A 23,067-nucleotide genomic window follows, 5' to 3' on the forward strand; every position below is an offset into this window, starting at 1 on the left:
GGCTAGTAAAATTAAAAATACTCATTCCAAGGAAGTTTCTATGGCTTTCTTTATTTATCTCACGTTGAGAAGATGAACTTTACAGTGTAATAAAAAAGGGGGGGATACAGCAAAACAAGCCAATACGTACTGCACGCACATGCATAAATTATATCTTATTGTGTCGATAAGTTAAACTAATTAAACATAATCAATTTTTTTTGAATTAATGCATGTAGATATCCAAGTGCCTTTTTTTTTTTATCAGAGATATCCAAGTGCTTTGGATACCCCTCTAATTTTGCGCCATCTATATATAGGTATAGAAAATGGCAAATGTACGTACTCTTCTTTTTTCCCGATTATCAAAACAAAACACGTAAAATAAATGAATACAACTATAATAGAAGAAATTTTTCGGTGCCGGATGGGTGTATCCCACATGAAACCCGCTCGGCACATCCGGGCTGTCCAATACATTTTTGAACGATTCGGATTGAAACTCTCTCTCTCCTCTCACCCAAACACTCTCTCTCTTTTTTCTCTCTCCAAATCCGAGCAGTCCAAAAACGCAATGGACGGCTTGGATGCGCCGAGCAGGCACCACGTTGTACCCACCGAGCACTGAATTTTTTTCCCCATAATAGAGTTTAGAAAAGATGTAGACGGCCGTAAGAATGAAAGGTGTGCTAAGAGCCATGTCTTAACTTACGACTAATATTCCTCTCGAAGGTTCAATTAAAGTGTACTAACGCAAAGATTTAACCTAACGCTCACGGGCACTTTTTCTCTAGTCTTCATGACTATTGGGACGAGTAACAAACCAAATTAGCCAAAATATACTAGTAGAAAACAAGGCAAACTTCACTCATACCCCTCTAGTTTGGGTTATATGCATATACACCCCCTCATGTTCTATTTGTTGCATCTGTATCCTCTATGCTTTGTAGATTTGAATGTACAAAAGTACCCAATTCCGTCTATGTTAACAGAAGTGTACCTTACACGCCTCTTGAATCTAACCAATATATTATCAATTTAATCAGGACCATTCATAGTGTATTAACTAAAGAGTAGAGCATCTCAGTAAAAGAATCATGTCGATTAGACATCAATAACTCAGTCATCAGGGAATATAATTCTTGTTAGAATGAAATGTAAATTAAAATTTGAAAAGTATACTTCATAACAAATTCTATTCGACCATGAGGTTTCTATTTTTGGATCGGCGTGAATTTTGATATGGATATAATACATGTCAAACTGTACCATATCAATAGTCGTACCCAAATTTTGGTATAGAGAATGGATTGATTATATTTAAGGAAGAAGAAGAAGAAGAAGAATCAAGGCATGAGGGCAAATTGGATTTTTCATCATTTTCGTTAGTGGATTTTTCGTTCTTTTCATTAATTGAGTGTGTCTGCACAAATTCACAAAGCAATCAAGATTTGCAAATGGAAGAAAGTGAACGTGAGAGAGTGTGTCTGCACATGACCCAGCCAAACCAGGCCAATGGGTAAAATTGAAGCTTGCCCTAGAAAATATTACTGCTCTGTGCCAAAGGATTGGCTTGGTGATCAAGGTTTGGCATATTGCGTCCCTAGAAATTTGTCAAGTTGCATGTAAACTCAAACAAATCGAAATTTTTTACTCTGAGGGCTTGTTCATTTGGAGGACTTAAAATTCTTGAGCACGATTTTCAATAAATTTTCTATATATTTTTCTCCACTAATTACACTTTAAATCTCCTTCAAAATTCAAACCGAATAAGATCTGAGTTATATATTAAATCAAAAAACGTCCTTGGGTCATTTTGAATACAATGAGCGCTAAATGAAACCAGAGAGGGGGGAGCTCTTAACACCACCCAACGCCCAACATATGCTTTAAATCCAAATATTTCCCAAGTACTACACACATATATATATGTGAGTGTGCATAATTAATGTATGTCGGTTGTTAATCTCCTAAACCTTGAGAAAGCGTGTAGGCCAGGCGAGACAGACAAGCATCCCTTTTGAGGAAAAATGGAAGCAAGCATTTAAGTCAAGATACAGAGTAGGACTCTTCTTCTGGGAGTACTCACAATATCCTATTCAGATTTAGAAGATCCCACAGCTAAAAGCCACTCATATGGGTCGTTTGCCGACCAAATTAGGTGTTGTTCTCCAACGCAAAAAGTGTTTTTTAGAGGTTTTGTTTTTATTCAAAGAAAAGTTCGCGTTCGTTGATTTTGCGTCTAATTTTTGTGAATTATTGATTCGTCTTGATGAGAGAAATCGAAAAAATAATTTTTTTTTTACTTTATCCAAATATTTTAAGAAATAACCACTTTTTAGAAGAAAAAAAAAAAACAAAAGTCAACAAAGTTTTTTTTTTGTTTTTTTGCTGAAAAGTGATTTTTCTCAAAATATTTTGGTATAAGTAAATTTGTTTTACTTTTCCGATTCTTCTTGTCAAGGCAATAATTCACGAGAGTTTGACGCAAAACTAACGAACGCAATTTTTTAAATAAAAACAAAACCTTCAAAAGTACTAAAAATTAAGCGGAACGGCGCGTTAGTTTTGGGTAGATACAGTCTGAGGGGAGATATGTTAAAAAAGCATATATATATATATATATATATATATATATATAGAGAGAGAGAGAGAGAGAGAGAGAGAGTTGTAACGCCCCTGAATTTTGGTCAATAAAAATTTCGTTAAATATTTGAATTTTATTTGAATTACTTATTTTCTCTTGAGTGGCTATATGATTTCTTGTTAATTTTCGTCGTAGTTAGATTTTGGTCATTTGTTAACTCTCGACTAGAAATTCTACTTGACCAATTTAGTTAGTTTCTAACCAACTACTTGGAGGAACCGAGCAACCAACTTACCTAGTTACTAGATGAACCTTTTGGACCTTTGAACCTTTTGCCTTTACCTATTGGCCCATATTGTTAGGGTAATCTTTGTCCATTGGACAATAAGCTTTTCATTATAATATTTAACTAAAAGTACATATAGTCTTTTCAAAACCTTATTTTAAAGATAGAGTACTGCTATGGGTACCGACGGTACCCATAGGGAAAATGCACCGACGGCCACCGGACGGCCGTCTCCGGTCACCGGACGGCCGATCCGAGCCGTCCAAAAATTTTAAAAAATAAAACCGAGTGGCCTCACGCGAGAATCAATGGCATCCGAGGTGTGTAGGGTACTTGATCCGAGCACCCATTTTTCGTGTATATTTGTATATACGTGTATATACACGAAAAAGGGGTACTCGGATCAAGTACCCTACACACCTCGGATGCCATTGATTCTCGCGTAAGGCCACTCGGTTTTATTTTTTAAAATTTTTGGACGGCTCGGATCGGCCGTCCGGTGACCGGAGACGGCTGTCCGGTTGCCGTCGGTGCATTTTCCCTATGGGTACCGTCGGTACCAATAGGATTTCTGTTAAAGATAAAATGTACCCCTCCATTGTCCATTGGTTATTAACCGTTAGGGGATTTATTATCCATTGGGTAATAGTCCAAATCTTCCTACTAAGTACAAGGATCCTATTTTATATTCGATGGTTGATTTTCATGTACTTTTAAGCATTAGAATATGTGGATAAATCAAAACCCTAGATTTGCAAAAGTACTCCATCTATTTGTTTAATCAAACATGTGCCTAATTGTAATTCTTTATTGGGTATTTGATTTTGTAAATCTAGTACTTTGTACCTTAGCCATTATTATATGTTTATATATATTTGTATATAGTGTACTAGAGAGAGAGAGAGAGAGAGAGAGATGCCGAGAGGAGAGAGAGAGAGTGAACCGAGAGGGAGAGAGAGAGAGAGGAAGGAGGAAAGAGGAAAGAGAGAGGAAGATTGGTTGTACCTTCCATGATCTTTCTTCATCTTTCAAATTCATGAGTGAATCTTTCTTCCTAGCTAAGAAACTAACCATCCATTGTCCTCCATTGTACTTCTATGATTTGTTTAAACATCAAATCTTGTACCATTGTCTCCTTCTTTTCAAACAAATCTTCCATAATCAAATCCAAAGACTAACCTTGCCATGCAAGCCTACCATTTAGCCTTTGATCTTCCAAGCAACCTTGATTTGTTGGAATAAAAAAATGAGACTTAAAGAGAGAGAGAGGGGGCCGGCCAAGAGAGAGAGGGAGGGAGAGCTTGCCTATAAATAGAAGCTCACTCCAAGCATTCAATTCACACCTTCAACCATTGCTCTTCCTTCTCTCTAGAAATTCCAAGAATTCTTAGTTCAAAAGTTCTTATTTTCTTGAAGTTTTTGAGAGTTCTTGAGAGATACCATCAAACCTTCCAAAACCACTTCTAGATCTTTAAAGTAGTTTAGTTAAAGTTAGTAAGTTGTTTCTAGGAAAAGAAAGTACATCTCTTTTCCTTTCGAAGCAAACCGACGCCGTTACGCCGCCAAATTCCAAAACCGACGACCAAATCTCCGTAGCCGACTACAGCCAAGAAGTAAGGTATGATCTCCTTATCGTCCACCCCAAGTATAAAGTAGGAATTCCGTATCTCTATTCCTAAGTATAATGTAGAACCCTTCGCCCCTAACTCTACGTATAGAACCGTATGATAGAAAGTAGATTATCCTTAACGGATTTCGAAAGATAGAACTTATCGTTTGTTTAGAAGTATTTGTATTTTGATCTTTGAGATGATTATGAGCATGCATATATGAATTGCTTGTATTACTTGTGGTGTGATAAAGCATAAGTGATTTCACTCCAAAGGCGTCCGTACATGCGGCGTTGTGCTTTGAATAAGCATAAGTGATACACTCCAAGGGCGTCCGTACATGTGGCGTTATGCTATAAGTGGTATTGAGTTGGATGATCTTGTTAGAATGTTTCATGCTTACTTTTGTCCTACCGAGGAGTCTTTGCATGTAAACGAGACACGAGACACGAGAACCGAGAAAGTAGAAACATGACGCCTATGGTGTAGATAATGATGAGATGTGTTTTGAAACCGCAATGTGGCCGGACTTGGTAGCCCATTGTGTATATGGAAACCCGCCACAATGTGGTAGCCCATCGTGTGGATTGTGAAAACCGCAACGTGGCCGGACTTGGTAGCCCATTGTGTGTATGAAAACTCGTAATGTGGCCGGATTTGGTAGCCCATTGCGTGGATTGTGAAAATCACAATGTGGCCGGACTTGGTAGCCCATTGTGAAGATTGCCAATGCGGCCGGACGTGGTAGCGTCATTGGTAATATGGCTTGGTTATCCGCGGAGAGGAGCCAATACAAGTTTTGTATGCCAATAGGAACCCGGTGCGGCGAAACCATTGTGAGGATACTCGGGAACCCGAAACGGCAGAACCGAGGTTGGGTGTGTTAAACAAATGATTTTAGAAAATGTTGAATGGTATGTGAAAATGGAGACACGGTCTACGATCAGTTGCGTAGGAGAAACTCGGAGAATCTTGGACACCAACGATAGTTATATAGCGATTGTGGATGTGTTATTGATATTGTCTTTTGTAAGCTGTGTATACACGTATCATGTGGAAATCAATGTTTTATTATAACCTGTTGTTTGTAAGTTATGGGTTAGAGGGTATGGGTTTGTTCTATTGAGCTTTTGTAGCTCACGGTGTAACTTTTTGGTGACCCTAACATATTATATTGGTAGCGACGCCGGTATAATGTGTCAGACCTTGTAGATGAACATGGTGAACTTTACACCTTGGAGGCCTTTGGAGCCGAAGAGCTAGCCCTGATGGAGGAGAAAGCGAAGCAGTAGTTAGGAACCCTAGTTCCCTCCTTGTTTGTTTTAAAGTACTCTTATGAGAATTATGATGTAATAAAGAGCCAGACTCCATTTGGTTTTATCAAGAAAATGTCTTTTAACGTACCCGAAATTCGGGGCGTTACGGAGTAATGTATAGGAGATGGAATATGTACATGCTTTGTTTTGGAGTGGATATGAGTAGGTCAATATACAATTAAAAGAGAAATGGTGGCATTTCGTAATTAAGATATATATATATATATATATATATATATATATATATATATATATATATATATATATGAGTCCGGATCTCCTTAGGGATCCCGCACGGCCTTACCGTGCGGGACTCCCCTTTCCCGATTGAATTGCGAAGATTCGAGCCGCTCAAAGTGATCAAAACGTGATTTTAAAGGTACCCGCGAAAAATCAACAAAAAAAATGATCGGGAAGGGCTTGATCCGAACAGTTTTTTATTAAACGGTTCAGTAAAAAACTACTCAGATCAAGCCCTTCCCGATCATTTTTTTTGCTGATTTCTCGCGAGCACCCTTAAAATCACGTTCTGCACACTTTGAGCGGCTCGGATCGTCATAATTTGATCGAGAAAGGGGCGTCCCACACGGTAAGACCGTGCGGGATCCCTTAGGAGATCCGGACTGATATATATATATATATATATATATATATATAGAGAGAGAGAGAGAGAGAGAGAGAGAGTAATGTATAGGAGATGGAATATGTACATGCTTTGTTTTGGAGTGGATATGAGTAGGTCAATATACAATTAAAAGAGAAATGGTGGCATTTCGTAATTAAGAGGGCAGATATAACAATACCACCTCTCCCCCTATCCTTATCAATATTCCCTGGATATTATATCTAAAATATATATCAGGGTGGCAAACATTGAATATGAGTACTTCAGATATACTACTTGGGGTGATATCTGCCTCTTACATCCCGTTGGCAAATGGGCCGGTAAAGTTGGAAAGACCCTCGTAAATTACCTCATTTTTTCACTCTGTGTTAGCAACCAGTGTATAGTGAGCCTTATTTCAAATAATTGAAATTTTTAATGCGCCACAAATGTGTCACGATTATGGCTTGAAGATACCTACTGTCAAATATCTAAATCATGAATAGTACTCCTATGAGAAGTGCTAGCCGTACCGACCAATTTCAAACCGAAACCGTACCGACGGCCGCTCCAGGCTGTCTCCGGCCACCGGACGGCCGATCCGAGCCGTTCAAAAATTCTAACAAACAAAACCGAGGGGCCCCACGCGAGAATAAACGGCATCCGATGTGTGTAGGGTGGTTAGATCGAGTACCCTATTTTTCGCGTATACATATATACACGAGTATACACGAAAAATAGGGTACTCGATCTAACCACCCTACACACATCGGATGCCATTTATTCTCGCGTAAGGCCACTCGGTTTTTTTTTTTAGAATTTTCGAACGGCTCGGATCGGCCGTCCGGTGGCCGGAGACAGCCCGGAGCGGCCGTCGGTACGGTTTCGGTTTGAAATTGGTCGGTACGGCTAGGATTTCTGGTACTCCTATCCTTCATATGATCATGGATACTATGGCCAATTTTGGCAAAATATGTCAAAGTGGCTATTTATTTTTGTTTTTATTTAAATTTTTTTATATTTATTAGTTTTGCTTCAAAATTTTTTGAATTATTGATTTGTCTGACAAAAGAAATTGGATAAGCAAAAAATGATAATTGAAACTCATAATTTTTTATATAAAATAAATATAAGCCAAAAGACAGCCTGTTTGAATTTTGTCAAAATAGGCCTCTATTTACTCGTGTTGGTGGGGATAGGAATAAAAGCAAAAAGGTAAATTTCACTGGCATACCTTGAGGTTTCTGACACATGCAGAGACCTCCTTGAGGTTTCCGAAATGCCACTGACGTCCCCTATGTTTTCTGACAATATCAATATTTCCCCTCAGCCACTTTTCCATTAAAAAACTTAACAGAAGCTGATGATTCATGACATCATCAATATTCTATACCGCTAAAATGTCTATTTTACCTCCATCAGTCACACCTTCCAACTTTACACTCCACAAATTCACTCTTTTTTTTTTCTTTTTGATTCAACAGTAAGTTAGGGGTATCCGGATTAGGTTACGCGCACATCAACTAATTCCTCCCTGATTTGGTCAAAGGCAGTCCATGTTGGGACTATAATCAATTGATTTTTGCGGCATGACCCCAAAAGTTGAACATTGGCCAATTATTGTGTAATGAGCAAACTCACCGATCAACCGAAATAACCTTGGCATTAACTTAGGCATTTAAAAGAAAAAAAATACCCTCCTAATAAAAAACATAAATAACTGTACAAATCCCTTGCTACTCATATAATCAAACACAAGAAGTTAACTTTTTTCCGAACCCGATCAAAACATAGCCATCATTTTATTCTCTCAGTTGTTTTAATTTTTTTTTTTTTTTGGCTTTGTGTTAGGCAGGAGGTGGGGCATTAGCATGGAGCCATTATCCCGTGGGTATAGGACAATTGAGCAAAACTTTCAATAAAAATAGAAGAGTAAACTCAGTTTAATCCACCCAATGGATCTTCCAATGTATACTTGTAACCAACGGCGAATTCAGAAATTTTGTACAGATGGGTCACTTTCGAGTATAAACTTAATAAAAAATTTAACTATCAAATATAATGAGAACATGCGTTCAAGAAAATCTAACGAGAACAAAAAATAAATGTACTACTATTTCTGTATTTTTACTAGATCATTTATTACATTTATATTTGTGCATTTCTGAATAAGTCTTTGATGGATGAGGTTCAACCCTTACTAGCTACTACAAGTTTATATAAATTTTTTTCCTTCCAGCCTTGTAAGCCAATTAAGAAAATAATAATCAAAATGCATAAGTGAGTTTCAAACTCACGCCCATTCAAATAGATACCCAATGCCTTACCAACTAAACTAGAGATAGAACTTAAATTTAAAGAAGTTTTATATATATTACTTCCTATTTTGATTCACACAAAAAATAGTAAAATAGCCCGATAATTTCAGGTGGGTCTATTCCTTAACTAAATCCGCCCTTGCTTGTAACACCGTATCCTCCTTTCTCCTCCATCGTTTAGCGTCTCTCTCTCTCTCTCTCTCAAAAGTCCAAACCCAGCAAACCCAATTGACTCACCTTTATTGAGAGAGTGAATATATATTTTTTTGTTATAGTAGAGTTTGAATTAGCCCCAAGAATATTCTAGTTGATTGGTGAGTTTGCTCCCTACACATTAACCAAGGTTTAACCCCTTTTTTTTTATCGGCAAGAGTAACAATTTATTCCAAAAAACTTGACAAAATGATACATCAAATCGAGGGTAGGGGAGGAAAATTCAACCAAAAGTTGAATGCAAACAAACAAAAACACCCGAAATGCGAAAGAAACCCAGCTAAAATACACTCTTACGACCCAAATCCTCGTTTGTCAACAGGTTGGGTCAACACCAAACGCCGTCTTTCGACCAGACAAACTCGAAAAAACCCACGTTTGCAAGTAGGGTCAACACCTAAGCAACCCGTCTTTCAAACGTACAAACGCAGGTTAAACTCTGGTAGTGACCAAAAAGGCCGCCTTCTTCATTTGACAAAGGCGCAAAAATTAATTTACTCTAGTCCCGGCATCGATGGCCTACCTTTGACTGAACCAGAGAAGGAGTTAATTGATATGCGCATAACCTAGCCCAAACACCCCTTACCATCAAATGCAAAAAAAGAAACATGGGAATTGTGGAGCGTAAAGTTGGAAGGTGTGACTACTGGAGATAAAATAGACATTATAGTGGTATAGAACACTGATGATGCCATGAATCAATAACTTCTGTTAGGTTTTTTAACGGAAAAGTGGATGGGGGAATATTGATATTGTCAGCAAAAGTAGGGGAGGTCAGTGGCATTTCAGAAACATCAGGGAAGATCTCTGCATGTGTTAGAAACCTCAGGGAGGTCAATGAAATTTACCCAAGCAAGGACTAAAATTTAACCGAAATTTGGGTGGACATCATGACATGAGGCCTCAAATTGACCTTATTTTGTCCAAAGTAGGTTTCCTGTTACGGGTGTACTTGAACTTTTGACAACTTTAAAACTCATAGAATGGTTGATATAAGACATAAATTGTGGGCTCCTATGCATTATGAGGGGAAAAAAAGGTGTGTGGAAAATTAGAACCCCCACAACCTTTTTTTTAACCACATGTTACCTACATGAGAGGGGTGCTAAAACGACATTGTAAAAAATATTTTTTAAATTTTACAACGTTTAAGTATTAAGAGATGAAAATGATTCGTATTATAGTTCTTCGTACATACAAGCTACAGATTTTTTTAAAGATCGACGATCACAGTTTGTTTTTTATCAACAAAAAATACGATATTATTAATAACATAGAAGCGATACATCTCAATGCTTAAAATATCATAGTTTGTGAGTTTACATGTTTTAAAACACAACTATTTTACGACAAGCGGTGATAATGACAAATTCTTATATTTTCAGTAGCACTAGAATTGGTAGCGACTACGATTAACGAAGGGTATAATTAAGCACGATACGAATTATGATTAGTTCCAATACTACTTCCATGAGCAAAATGGTCATTTCCAACACCGCGACTTGTTTTATTTTTTTTTTCCCTTTTCATTATGCAGTTTCTATGTCTTTAGACGTTTGGCTTTTCTTGTATTTTTCTTTATTTGGTTACGCATGTTTTTAGCCCGTTTTCATTTGATTGTTGTTTAGGATTTTGATTGAAATAAATTTTTTATTTGAGCCTGCAGAAATAAACGGTCAAATCAAATCAGCCGGTAGTGCACTACAGCCCCCAATCCCCAAAATGACTAGCCAGCGGGAGAGAGAAAACGAAAAAGCAGAAGAAGTAGATGAACACCAGTAACTACACCAATTAAATACAAGCACAGTAAATTCTAACAGAAAGGTACAGAAGAAAGAAAACACTGCAAAAGTGGCAATAGCATTAACACTAGCATTCCCCTTCTCTCTCTCTCCTCTCTCTCGGACTCTCCATTCCTACACTTTCCTTGTCCTGATCAAACAGGGACGCAAAAGGGCTAAACTGCCAAAGCAATGCTACCATTGATTCTAAAGTCAGAGAAAATTAATACAAAGAACTGATGACAGAAAGAACTTACACAGTATTCTACTAACCCACAGGAGCATCTCCCAATTCGTAGCCAAAATTTAGTTTTTCACGAAAATTTCTCCCGAATTTGCAAGCTAGCTCCAACACAATGTCATTTCTTCAGCCAAAAATGGGTTTTTTTGTCTTTTTCCCTTGCTTATTTAGCCATATTTGACCAAAGAAATGGCTTCTTGTGGGAAGGGCTTTAAGATCAACTGCATTTGAAATCGAAAATTCGCATGCATATCAGCTAATTCCCTTTACGTAACCTATTATTTCTGATTCGCGGCCGATACCTGATTGGCTACGGTGTTGAAGGTCTCCACACTAAGTGGCTGTGAAGGCAGTCAAATTTCGCAACCGCTACCACCGAATCACGCTACGCATCCCGACACTTTGAACATACAAAATTCCCAATGAAAAAAAAAAAAAAAAACTAGCAATACTCCAAAAATGAACAGAAAATTCGTATGGGGAAAAAAATATTTTACAACACTTAAAGCATCAATTTTTAACAAAAATTGACCAAAGAACAAACAACACATAAAATTTGGCTCTAACCGTTGGAGAGAAATTAGCAGGCTCCCATTCATGAAACGCTTTAACCAAACACGTTTGTAATTTCCTTTAGTTGTGAAGAGGGTTTGGACCCGTGTGAACTAATCTCTCGTTGTCTTCTAAATCGCCGTCGCCGTTTTTGCTACTACCCGCAAACCGATGATCATCTGACGGACCATTTGCTGCATGAAGCGTCGTCGTATCGACTCCGTTGAGAAACCGGGATTTTCTCGAGGTGGTAGAGCGGTTGGGGTTGGAGAGGGGAATGGGATGGGAAGAAGATGGAATTAAGTGAGAGAAAATTAGGATTGCACAGAAGATGGAAACTGCAAATTTTCTGGATCTGATGCTTTGGCTTCTTGTGTTTTGCAGCGTGATTTGTGGAGGATTCGCTGTCATTGCTCCAACAACGGTTTCGAGTTTGAAATATATGCTCTTGCTCTGTTTTTAGAGTGCCCAAGAGGAGACCATTGTTTGTAGGGTTTGAGTGGGTGTGAGATAGTGAGATCTCTCTTGTGCTTAAACAACGATGTTGTGGAAAGACGAAATGGGTGTTAATATAGCCTTTGGAAATACGAAAACCCTTTTCAGAGAGAGAGAGAGTCAACAGTTCTCTTTGGCTTAAACAACAATTGTTTAGAAAGAAATGGGAGCTATGGAATTCCCTATGTCAGACTTTGAAGATGGTCCCCTGAGAGAGAGAGAGAGAGAGAGAGAGAGTCAACTATCTCCAAGCTTGAACAACAAATACATTTGCAAAAACAAATGAGGTGCTATGGAATTCTACGGAGTTTAGAATCTCTAGGGGGCCAGATGGTCTTGTTATTGAGTAATTATTTCATGCATGCGGTGTCATGTGACGGTTCCTTAAACTCTTTTCTATCGTATATTTGTGTAGATTTCGCATAATTTATGATGAAAATCAAGGGGTGTTTCACTTTTGTGGAAAAGTAAATTTTTGAAAAAGAAGGCAATTTCAAGCTTAAAAATCATGTGTTTATCTAAATAATTTTTCTACCAATATAGATCTTGTTTTATAGATCTCATTAAGATCTTTTAAACGGTGCAAAAAAAATTGAAAAAATATTTTTCATTTTCATTATATTTGAATTTGAAATTACCTTCTTTTTTCAAAAAGTACTTTTTGAAGAAAGTGGAACACCACCTCACACAAATATGTGGTGAAAGATGAATTTGAGGCATCACGTGGCGTTACTGGGGCATTGAAATGTTTTTCCTTGTTATGGCTAAACTCTTTTCGGGTAATGAGATCAGGATTGTCAATGGAAATAATACTGTGTCAAAGGTTATGGTGATTACTTATCAAATTAACACATGACCCATCACATTTAGGTCCCGTTTAACTAACTAAAATATATTCTCATTTTTCAAATAATGACTTATTTTTTGAATTGAAAGTAATTATTATAAAAGAATAATTTATCTAATAAAACAAAAAATAATTACATAAAAACTAAGAACCTTAGTAGAACAAAGCCGTAGTATCAAAGTACGTTTGGCAAGAAGTGAGTTTGCAAAATTAAATAGATTGAGTGGGCAATGTGTTTGTAGGCTTTCGCCTATTTGATGGAGTTCAGTTATTTCTAGCTTCACACGCTTCCAATAAAACAACATGTATTGATTAATAGCATTCGATTAGGATTGTTCATTTCTGAAATCAGAGCAGAGACGATGCCCCTCCAATTCAATATACTACTCCTATCTTTGAAGCCATTTTTTAACCGAAAAAGAAAATGTTGAAGCTTTGAGAGAGAGAGGGAGAGAGAGAGAGAGAGAGAGAGAGAGAGAGAGGTCACATGATCCTGACCCTTGATTCCAGGAACCTTCTTATAGTATCTTATTTTGACCTTTCAATCTTTGAACTCTGGACCCTTTTACTGATTTTTTACTTCTACATATTAAAATGTGTCTGGTCCGTAAAACAAGGTCTTAAAAATAATACAATTTTTGCAAGAAAAATTCAATAGTTTTTCAACAATTTACTAGATATCAATGAATTCTTTTAATTTGTGAAAAAAATTTGAATCTTTTCTTAAAAGAATTGCATTATTTTTAATGTATTATTTTGCGGACCGGACAAACAATTTAGAACGGATGGAGTAATTTTTAATACTGTGTTATGGAGAAGGATGGGCGGAGTGACACTATGGATTATTAATAACCGTTGTCTCCGGAGACAGGGGCGACTGTCATGGGTTGGAGTGGTTCAAGCGAATCCTAAAAAATTCACTAAGATTTTACTACATTTTACGAAATATATTTTAATTTTTTTATAATATTGTCTACACTGAATCATTCATTAAAATCAAAGTAAACAATTATGTACTTACATTTGTGAGTAAATAGACAATATATCTCAACGAAACAAAATAAATCAAGCCTAATCAATTTTCTGGCAAAATAAAAATCATTACTTATTTTAGTAATCCGTATACAAAAATTTCTACATTTTTGTCACTGCTAAAAAAGAACTTTGATTCGGAAAATCATGGCTCAAACATTGAAAATGCTTTAAGATGTTGAAAATTTAGCAAAAGATATGACGATTTTTTAATACTCGTCGCTTACAAATCTTGTCCAAAAAATAAAAAAATACTCGTCGCTTGTTTGTTTTATATTTTTCCGTTCCACTTTTTATGCGTACTTAAATATTCTTGTTCAGTTCTCTTTGCTTCTTTTGTATGACAGCTTGTTGTTTAAGAGTGTTTATTTAATTCAGTTGGTCGTATCTGGCTTCAAATTTCACAAATCTGTTCAATTTCCTACCTACAACTCTGGCTTGTTTTATGGTTGCCCCAAAAAACAAAATACTCAAGGTTGCTCCATTTGGTGCGTCTCCCTCTCGGACCAGGGCCCTGCGGTGGGCACAACACCCTCAATCCGCGTTCTGTTCCGAGTTCGAAAACATAATCCGAATTACGAGAGAAAATGATAATGTCAAAATTGATTTTTGTTGGTGCCAAAACTCTAATACTCAAAAGACTTGTACCATGTGTAATGTATAAGACTTTTATGCGCTGGAGTTTTAGCACCAACAAAAACAGTTTTGGCATTATCAATCCGAATATTTAAAGCTTGACGCAATTAAATCATGTACCCGGCATCAATAACTCTAGTGATTAAATCATGTTTATCTTCAGGCTAGGTTTCCACTAAATATTTTCGGCAACAACTTAAGTCATTTTATCATATTTTTCACACTAATCAACAAGTTTTAACATGTTTATCACCTTGTTAAAACTAATCAACAATTTTTGGCATTTTACCATCTTGCTCAACGCTAATCAACAATTTTTCACGCACATATCCATCAACAATAGTATTGATTAGTGACCTTGTTCAAACTAATCAATAATTTTTGGCATTTTACCATCTTGTTCAATGCTAATCAACAAATTTTCACTAATATATCAATCTACAACTTATTGATTAGTGGAAACAGCTTGGTCTTATTATTGGTTAGTGGAAACAACTAACGACTTATCAACATCTTCTCTCTAACTTATTCTCTATTGAAAATGCCACCTCAGTCAATGGTGGAGCTACTAAGGGGCATGGTGGAAAGTATTTGGATAAAAATAATTTTTATGTACTTTTCCTATTTGTCTTGTTGAGACAAATCAATAATTCTCAAAAATTTGGCTCAAAATTAACTAACGCGATTTTTTTTAATAAGGACAAATTGGTAACTTTTTAGAAAAACTTAAGTTGAATGGGCACTGAACGGACCAGATTATATGTATTGGACCCCATGAGCCCACACAATATTGTACATATCTATCTATCTATCCTATGCAAATATGTTTAAACCCCAAAAGCCTTCAAACTCCTAATCCTTATTTTCTAGACTTTTGAATTTTTTTTTGAGAGAGTGGGAAGTGGGAGAGTAGGAGGTGCTATCCCCTGTACCAAATTGGTGTTCCAACTTTATAAACCATGCTTCTAATTCCTCCAAGTGTCCAAAATCTAATTAATTGGTCATTACAAGAGTGCTGTTAATGCCAAAATTATTTTTGTTTGTGTCAAAACTCTAGCGTTGGGCACATTCGATACACAGGAACCATAAAAAACACAATCATAATTTTTTTTTGTTCGGTGCATTGAACGGGGTACAACATTTTCCTCCGATCTGTCTTCTAATGAGAAATGAATTGGAGAAATGTCCATGTTCTAAAACGTTTTGTAAAAATAGTTCATCGCGCATTTTCAAAATGCGTGATATCAATTGCGCACATACAAAATGTGTGTTTACGAAGCATGCGTGGCAACAAAATCGACGCAAGCAAGTGACGCATTATAAAAATGCATTTTCTTAAAAATAAAAAAATAAAAATAATAACGCATCTTGAAGATGCTTTATATTGTGAGGTTAAAACTTAACCCTGATAAAATGGTTCGCTGGGTGCCGAATAAAGGGGCATGTATTCGTGGAGTCTATTTCGGATCCCAAAAGATAATTCAAACTATAAATTACTCTTGAATTTTTTTTTATAGATTTATGTAAAAAATTATTTCAATCCGATATTCGTAAGGGCTTTTTGGCATTCGTAGGGGCCCTACGATTTTTGAAACACCATATGAATTCTAAAATAGCCCTATCATAATCAGATTGAGCTAAATTTTTTTAGGAACCCATAAAAAATATTTCAAGAATGCCTTGCGATTTGAATCATCTTTGTGGAACTCATATTGGGCCTTGCAAAAATAAAAAATATCATTGCCCGTTTAATGGCAACAAAAATAAAAAACAAAAAATTCCCGCATCTTCAAGATGCTTTATAAAACAAGGTATAAAACTTAACGCAAAAGGCCCCACGTTCGTTGCCAATTAAATGAGAATGATTTTATGGGGCCTATTTTGAGACCCACAAAGAAGATTCGAACCGAAAGTTATTCTTAAAATAGTTTTTTTATGATGTTTTTTTAAAAATTAGCTCAATCCGATATCCGTAAGGTTTTTTCACTATTCGTAAGTCCCTATGAATGTTGAAAAAAATCCATATCGATATCGGATTGAGCTAATTTTTTTACATAATTCATAATTTTTTTTAAATAACTTACTATTTGAATCATCTTTGTGAGCCTGTAATGGGCACTAAAATATACTATATATATATATATATATATATATATATATACCCATTGAAAAATGATATTCGCGCTCCATTTTTTAATGCAAATGCTCTACTTTGTTTATAAAGTTACTAGTAATGTGTGGAGCGCCTGCATAAAAAAAAGGAAGCGTGAATTTCAATTCCCTACCCATTAAATGGGCAATGATATTTTTAATTTTTTCAAGACCTGTTGCGGATTTCAGAAAGATGATTCAAACCACAAATCATTATAAAAATATTTTTTTTTTGAGTTCTTATAAAAAATGAATAACTTACTGTTATTTATCTTCCGATTGACCAAAAAAGAAGGGGCTAGGGGTTGAGTTCCGGTTTTTTACCTACCATTGCTACCAATATAGTAACGCGTTATGCTTTTTTTTTTTTACTTGGTCGCGTGAACAAATTTCGGTAATGCACAATGAATTATTTTTACAAAATATTTCAAAACATAGACATTTCTTATATTCATTTCCAAATAGTGGACACATTGGCGAAAAACTCCTAGTTTTGTTGTACTAATTGTTGAACGTGTTCTATTCAAAAAATAATAATAATAATTTGTTGTATGTGTATGGCTTCGATTCTTCATACCGACTCATCTCTGTCTCTCAACTAGCTCTCTTCTTCTCTTGGTATATGAACTGAACTCAGGTCGACCAAGGAACGACCACCCGGCCGGCGCTCGACGATGTTGACGATACCGCAACGGTCGCAGGTCACCGAATGACTGCACCAGCCGACCAGGCCTGATTCGCTGCATCAATCGATTCATTCCTCTCGTTGCCAACGACCAGTACAAGTTCCTCTCTCTCTCTCTCTCTCTCTTGTTTTCTTATTTATGTTTTTGTGGATGGTTAATCCAAGATGAGGAATCAATTGCTGTGTTGAATCTGAGCTATGACTTTCGATTTCTGATTTTACGTCTAGCGATTTGATTGTTGGATTTTAGGCTTTGATTGTTTGTTCTTTGTTAAGGTTGGAGTTTGATCGTGTTTTTATTAGGGCTTTGTTGGGGCTGATTGTTACTTTGCTAGTTAAGGCTTCAATTTTTCATTTCAGTAATTTTAAGGGTGTTGGTAATAAATGATAATGTCATTGTTTTGGTACTAATCCTTTTGTCTTTTGGGTAAGGGGGTTAGTATCACATGCAACCAGGCCCCGGCCCTGAGATTTCTCAGGCCTTAGGCGGGATTTAAAAATAGGGCCTCTCATTTTTCAGTATATTTATTAGTTGTTCAATATAGAAAACAAGCTAGCCTTGTGGTTTAGTGCCAAAGTGGTAGAATTGCCTAAGTTCCGAAGGGCTGGGACAAATTGTAAAAACCTGCATTCTTTCGCGAACACTGTTGTTGATATCTGGAAATTGGCAATAATTAGTACTCTCTTCATCTTGAGACTTGTTGCGATTCGGTTTGTAAATTGCAAGGTTCCTACGGATATAGCTATCAACCAAAGCCATTTTCGTTCCGTCTATATCTTTCGATAGCTTCACAAGAACCTTGCTTTGGCCAACAGACGTAGCTCATGCAACCGCAAGAACAAAACCTTCTTCATTTATAACAACACCACCACCATATCCAATGACCTATCTCGTTACTCATATCCTTATCTTTTCCTTCATAGACGTACCAGATCATAACAACAACCTGTTGCATTCTGTCATAAAACGGCTTTGTTTCTTCAGGAAGTAGGCTGTCTCTGCCTTCTGGGAACTGGTGCGCGCCATAATTGATTTCCATGTAGCTGCAAATATGCAACAAAGCATAATTGAAAATCAATCAATTATGTTTGTACAATTCACAGCTGTTCAAGGATTAGGCATCAGACCTACCTTAGACTGAGAAAGAAACCCGTTGATCCTTGGACCCCTATCACACCTAATCTCTACAGCCTCAGATGATGGAAACCTACCTCCTGAAAAATCTCTTAAACCTTGAGAATGCCCCCTAAGACCCATGTTATGCTACCCAGTATACCAGTGATCTACTGATCTTGAGGGACGACCTATCAGCCCCCAGGTTAAGGTATGACCTAAGGCCTTGCCTGAGCATTTGTACGTTCTATAATTTATATAGTCTCCCACTGAGGGGCATGCCTTAAAAAGTATCATAACGGTTGCTGATCTACAGCTCCGTGGCTCCAGGAATGGTGATCATCACCAAGTACACTGACTTCATTGTGAATCTGACCAGCATCGATGGAAGTGAGATGGATGAGGTTCAGATGACCTTAAATTGGTAAATATCCACCTCACTCGGATAAGTTTGTCTATTTCAATTTCATGTTTGTTGATTGAATCTATATGTGCATGTGTGTTGTTTGTCCATCTCAATGAAATACCATCACCTTTGACAGTGCTTGTTCTGTTTCTTTTTATAGATTTTGATTCAATTATCTCTGATAGAAATATTAACGCAATAACTGTTCATACTTTACAGCCCTATGTAATCTTGCTCTTGCTCATTGAAGTGAACAGAAGTAGCAGCTTTTCGTCTAGAACAGTTGATCTAAGCAACTCATCGTACATATATGTATTACTTTCCTCTCTTAGATTCCCTTACTAATCTTATATATTTTAGCTCTGATTTCCGTTTATATGTTCATTATATTTGAGTCTCAAATTAATTCCCTGTTCTTAAATATTTAGGGCTTCTTTTAATTTCTGATTAACAAGTAAAGTTTTGGGCAATTGAAGTCGCTGATAGAGGATCATGGCAAAAAAGAAGATGGCAATCAGTTCCTAGAAGGTAGGCTTGACTTATTAGTTCTTTCTTCTTTTGCATGTTTTGTTGGTTTCTTTGTTGAGAGTAATTAGAAGTGTAAAATAGTTTACTCTTTTTAGTTTTTCCCTCTCCGTATGTATTTGCATTTGCTGTGGCTAACACATTGACCGTCTATCTTGGTCTCGCATGTTGTCTTAAGTGGTGTAGTAAATCGATTGTGATTCAAATTAGTCATACCCAGGTTCACAAGAGGCGTAATTTAATTAGAATCCTAATTTGTGTTGGATAGAATGAGGGGAAATTATAGTTACCCCCCTCTAATTATGCCTTGCGTACACTTACCCCCCTCTAACTTTGTTTTTTGGCACTTAACCCTCTCAAACTAACGGAAATTCAAATGGTCATAACTTCAAACGGTCATAACTTTTTCGTCCAAAGTCGAAAATATGCAAATTATATATCGATTTCGAGATCTTGAAGTCAGCTTTCTAATGACACTAATATCACATCACGATTCAAAGCACACAGAAAGTTATGATCAAAAGAGTAAGGGCTGGTAGACAGAAAGATCATTTTGATCATAACTTTCTGTGTGCTTTGAATCGTGATGTGATTTTGGTGTCATTAGAAAGCTGACTTCAAGGCCTCGAAATCGATATATAATTTGCATATTTTCGATTTTGGATGAAGAAGTTATGACCGTTTGAAGTTATGACCGTTTGAATTTTCGTTAGTTTGAGGGGGTTAAGTGCCAAAAAACAAAGTTAGAGGGGGGTAAGTGTATGCAAGGCATAGTTAGAGGGGGTAACTATAATTTCCCCATAGAATGATGTTATATGCATAGTTATCGAAATCGTACGATTCCCGATTCGAATCATACGATTCGGTTCGATTCAGGTATGAAACGATTCGGATCGATTATATGAATCGTGAATAGGTAAGAATCGAAGTGAGAATCGCAGAATCGTGCTTTGAATCGGTGAATCGTGAGGTGAATCGTGAGAATCGTACGATTCAGTTTGTTTTCGAATGAGTGGGTTTTCTGGCAGATTCGGTCAGATTTCTGGGCATAAATCGGAAAATACATTACCTTTATGGGAGGCGAGGGGTCGGAATATGTTTCCTAACCTGTAGAGAATCCAAACGATCCACGAAAACGAAGACCCAAGCCCTCGTGATGAAGCTTCGAGCTCCATCGAAACCTTCGACGTCGACGCTTGAACTGCATCTCGTTGTTGTCGCCTGTCGGTGAGTGTACTGAGTTTTTCCTTCACTAGTTAATGGGTGTATATTATATATATATTCCTAGTTAGTGGGGTGTATTTATTATAGTATATTCTAGTTAGTGGGTGTATATAATATAGTATATATATTTTAGTAGTGGGGTGTGTGTATATATATTAGTCAGTGGGAGATGTGTTCTATGGAGTGTCCAAACATCAGAGTATATAAAGTCCTTTATCAAAAAATAAAAAAAGCAAAACATAGTCTAATAAACTTCTTTTTAACTAGTGTATTGCATATTTAGATCACAAGATCATTATTCAAACTTCAAATCTATATTTTTTATACATTTTTAAGAATTTGACTGAATCGGAACGATTCACGATTTGATACGATTCACGATTCGCAAATGGGCCTTTTCGATTCTCGATTTGACAACTGTGGTTATATGAGATGCTGGGTGCAGAGATGTGAGATTATTAGATTTTCGGACTATAATAGTGCAATGTTCTGATTGGCTGATTGATGATGCTTTGAGTATTTCTTTTGTCTTTCTGTTTGGTTATGTATAGACAGAAATGGTAAAGAGTGTAGGAATGGTAAAGAGTGTAGTAATGTGAAGAACTGCAGCGAGAGTAAGCCCAGAGTTGGTGTAGGAGACTCAGAAAAGCCTGAAGGATAATGAGACGCAGTCTTTGTTGCCACCTGGCCCACCTCGACGGTGTGGATTATCCAAGAATTCAGGAAATCCACGGCAGAAGGTCCATTGGATTATAGAAACGAGAATAAGCTTGCAGAGGTAGTTATATTCCAACCAAGGTTATATAGTGTTGCAGATCATTAAATTACTCCCATAGCTACGAAGTTGGTCAAGTTATGCGAGCTTTTAATTTTTGAGCTTTGTCATGAATAATTGTTTTTAGCTGTCAGTATTTGATTTGAAATCATAAATGACTGGTTAATCTTTACAGAGCGCATGACACCTCATTTACAATATTCTCTGGATTGGGAACAGCTTGTTGGGTCTTTTTGCTAGATCTACAGAAGATCGGTTGTACCCTTCTTAAAGCAGGGTGATGAGGTTATAGGTAGACATCATGTCTTTGTGGAGAGTCCGATTAACATGCATCACTTGTTACCACTCCATGTCACGACTTCTGTGGTGGTTTAACTTAATATGTGAAACTCGGTTTGTGATTTTAGTTTTCAGAAGAAAAAAAAAGACTAACCAAAGAAAAACGGATACAATATTACGATGTGTTTCATGAATTGACTTGATTTTTATTGTGTTGAAGGATTGCTTAATTTGCTTGGCATTCTCATTTAGTGTTGTCATTTGATGTATTTGTGGCCCCAGCTAAGTTTGGTTTGTCCATTAATCAAGTGACTGAAGTATTGTCAATATCGCAAGCGAAGGATAGATTGTGTACAAGCGTTAAGAGTCCTTTTTCTCCTAGGGTTAGGGATATTAGTGTTGTCATTTGATGTATTTGTGGCCCCAGCTAAGTTTGGTTTGTCCATTAGTCAAGTGACTGAAGTATTGTCAACATCGCAAGTGAAGGATATACCGTGTACAAGCGTTAAGAGTCCTTTTTCTCCTAGGGTTAAGGAACATAGTGTAGTTGGAAGGTAGAAAGCAAGCAAGCTAGCATAGCATTGGTAGTAGCTAGCCTATAAATGCTAATATCCACATAGATGGAACTAGACTCATAGCAGAAATAGAGTATTGATTATATTTTTCATATTGTTTCATGTTAGTTTCCTATTACACTTTGTGCTGTTAAAATGATGGAACTCATGGGAGTACCAAAAGTAATTGAGCTTAGTAATTCAGCTTGGTGGAACTCATGAGGCACAAGACCATTCAGAAACACTTCTAGCTTTACCTCCAAATACTCCAAATAAAAAAAACAAAAAGGGAGAGCACAAACAAACAATACCTGTTGCTTAACAAACCTACACACTCATATATAGGTAGATGATGTAACCCGATTAAGTTTGAATTCAATATAAAAATAATACCAAACTGATGAAAGATGTCTTTAAGTTTTTCTTTGTTGTTGCAGGTTAAGGAAGTATTTTCTGCCATTGCACCTGCAGTGGGCTTATCTGTCAGCTTGGCAGTTGGTCAATCTTCAATTCCTGATGAAATTTTAGGACTGGGCAAAGACGCTTTCGACTCCCTGAACGACTAGAATACTTCCAATTGGTGACTCTTGATAATAGCATTATAAATGTGGTACACAAGTACTTACCAAGTTCCTTAAAGTTGTGTACTTTCAAAGTTGAAGTTATACATATCTGAACTTTGTGTTAGCATATTGAAGGGCACACTCATGTTTGTAAAATGTTCTTAGTTTTTTAAAAAGCTTTTCCCCTTCATTTTTAGGATTTTTTTTTTTTGATCGGCCCCTCATTTTTTAGGATTAGGCTCAAGCTTAATAAGTGACCGTCGTTATATGATACTCCGTATGATAATCTTTGAA

The 23,067-nt window shown here is 36.7% G+C and overlaps 1 protein-coding gene and 1 long non-coding RNA gene across 10 annotated transcripts in view; one reads left to right on the forward strand and one right to left on the reverse strand.

The window, feature by feature from the left end:
- LOC131301323 (uncharacterized) overlaps positions 1-23,067 on the reverse strand; it is a 110,817-nt gene that overhangs the window by 51,890 nt on the left and 35,860 nt on the right. The window lies entirely within an intron of this gene.
- On the forward strand, positions 17,216-22,969 carry LOC131301329 (uncharacterized). Of its 9 annotated transcripts, none has more exons than XR_009191254.1 (5): positions 17,216-18,658; positions 18,764-18,871; positions 19,073-19,165; positions 19,282-19,381; positions 21,176-21,544. It is a non-coding gene; the product is annotated as an uncharacterized LOC131301329 (long non-coding RNA). The 9 variants fall into 9 exon arrangements; XR_009191259.1 differs by having other exon boundaries at positions 21,212-21,544; XR_009191255.1 differs by adding an exon at positions 22,648-22,969 and having other exon boundaries at positions 18,764-19,381; positions 21,176-21,380.

This window comes from Rhododendron vialii, chromosome 9a, assembly GCF_030253575.1.
Source record: "Rhododendron vialii isolate Sample 1 chromosome 9a, ASM3025357v1".
NCBI classification, from domain to species: Eukaryota; Viridiplantae; Streptophyta; class Magnoliopsida; order Ericales; family Ericaceae; genus Rhododendron; species Rhododendron vialii.